The sequence below is a fragment of the Corvus brachyrhynchos genome, unplaced genomic scaffold (assembly GCF_000691975.1).
Source record: "Corvus brachyrhynchos isolate BGI_N302 unplaced genomic scaffold, ASM69197v1 scaffold150, whole genome shotgun sequence".
In the NCBI taxonomy this organism is placed as follows: Eukaryota; Metazoa; Chordata; class Aves; order Passeriformes; family Corvidae; genus Corvus; species Corvus brachyrhynchos.
This window is the reverse complement of record NW_008236162.1, coordinates 3,679,429-3,681,660: the sequence shown is the minus strand read 5'-3', so window position 1 is coordinate 3,681,660 and position 2,232 is coordinate 3,679,429. Positions and strand designations below refer to the sequence as shown.

At 40.4% G+C, this 2,232-nt stretch overlaps 1 long non-coding RNA gene across 1 annotated transcript; it reads left to right on the top strand.

Moving 5' to 3' along the window:
* Positions 1-115: 115 nt before the first annotated feature.
* Positions 116-2,231, top strand: LOC108446322. Its single transcript, XR_001861487.1, has 3 exons — positions 116-208; positions 1,476-1,561; positions 2,165-2,231. It is a non-coding gene; the product is annotated as an uncharacterized LOC108446322 (long non-coding RNA).
* Position 2,232: the final 1 nt, after the last annotated feature.

Sequence of the window (2,232 nt, the reverse complement as noted above, 5' to 3'; positions counted from 1 at the left end):
GTGGTGGTTGCAGAGGGTACGGTCAGGCTCAGTTAATGTGCAGAGAATGGATCAGGGTGGCGGTGGTTGGCGGCGATGAGGCACGTCGAGCTGGGAAGTCAGTCCGTATTCCAGATTATAGGATGATGATCTTTACCATAAGAAGTGTTTGATCAGCCCGAAAGAAAGCTGTAGTGCATGTTGCACAGAGAGAATCAGGTGTTGCCGAGTAAGTCATTCTCCATTCCCACTGATTTTTCGCTTGGATAGGGTTCTGTCTTGTTTTCTGTGGTGTAAATGACATATATGGAGCAAGGAGTCTGGGCAAAAGCATCCAATTGACAAGGTCCAGTACAGGTAGTGTTATAGCAGTAGCAATTTCTCAAATTGAGAAAGGCAGTTAAGTTTACAGGACTTTATTTCCAGAGGTTTATGAGAATGTGGTGAAACTTGTTTTTTCCTTTTGCCTGTATGTGTAAGTAATGAGCCCTATATTATCTGTGCATCTTCAAAGAAATTTCCAGTTAGCAGGAAGTTTAAGGGATTACTTTGATATCATTGCAGTGCTCCAAGCAGTGTCCCACTAACGTCACCCTTGAAAACTGGAATGTGAAGGACCAACAGCTTGCTCATCTTCATGCCTGGGTCACTTTGTTGCATGCATGGCAGTGCTGTTAAATTTGTTTCTTTCAGAATAAAAAAAAAATTTAAAAAAAAAATTGGAGGATTGTTGGGGATGTGTATTGGATTAACTTTTGTCCCGATATTTCCTATTTATTGCTACTCTGTGGTCAATATCACCTCTCAAGTTTGAAGATCACCTCTCAAATCTCTGTAGTATGCTGGGAATTTCAAATATAGAAGTGTCAGTATTTGCAAAATATTGGGTTAAATAAAATCCAATGGGAAAACACAGCCAAAGCTTCTGGTAATTACTTGGAGCAGTAACCAAGTTGTTTGGTTGGATTATTGTAGGAAGAAAAGTTACAAATGCTCACTTGAAGAGGGCACAAGAGGCTGAGCAACTCCCAGACTGCCTTAGATCTACCTAAGGAAAAAAAATCCATGCCAGTGTTGTAGTGTATAACCTTTATGGATTGTCAGCATTCCATTTCCAGATGGAATGGAGTGGGGAGAGGGGAACTTGCAATACCTCTGGGAAGGGAGGATGCCTTCCCACCTGGGAAAGCTCTGTCACAAATGGCATTGCTGAGCTCAGGGCTCCATCTCTGCAGCATAAGGGTGGTTGCAAAGGAATGGGATTGCTCGGTTCCAGTTTCACTCTGACCGGGTGAATGTCAACAGGAGAATGTGCTGTTGCCTCGTGGTGGCAGCCAAACTATTTCCTGCTCTTCCTTATCAGTCTAAGGTTCCGAGAGCTGCACTGCCTCCGTTGGTTCTATTCCATAATGCAGAGCCTTCACTCAAGGTTAGAAGTGATGTGCAGTTGAAGATAAAACTGTAATAGCGTATTTGTTCTGCTTTATTTCCTACAGGATAAAGTCTCAATGTGTGTATCAAATCAAAAGCTGGCTTTACTTTTAGATGATGGATACAGATCTATGTTATGGCTACATAGCAGGTAATGAAGCTATTTTTTTTAAATTATGCTATCCAAACTTTAAAAATTTATTTTCCATTAAAAATGCAAAAAATTTTTGCTGTCCGAGGAAATGTAAAATACCTGTTTTATCATCTTCCTGTAGTATAAATAAAAACAACAAAAACTATCTAGTAAGTGTCTGTTGCACCAGCTACATCTCTATAAAGTAGCCTGGAAAGATTGGAGAATCAGTACAAGAATAAACCAAAGGAAAGGTCTTCTGAGCAGAGGAAGTGAAAACAGGAAACAGATGAGTTCCAAAGGGAAAATATAAAAGAGAGAAACAATTGCCCATGTTTTTGCAAAAATAAAAAAGAACAAAGATGTGTGGTTACATCTTGTAGCTAGAGGATCTTGAGAATTGTATTGTATATTTTAAAATTCTAATCTGGACAGAGACGATCTGTAATCCAGGTTATGAACTAATAAGAGTTGGAAGAGTTATGAGGCATAGTCACGATAAGAGTTGTGAGAATGAGCTTCAACAAACTCTGTGTCCACTACAAAAGAGTTACAGAGGAGATGATGTACTCATAGCTGGCATAGAGCAGTCAAGTTACGAAGCCTTTCTTGTTTCAGCAGGAGATAGAAAAGAGGAGGCCTCCAGTAAGGAACTCCCAGAAGCCAGAGGCAGAGCAGCGATTGTCCCT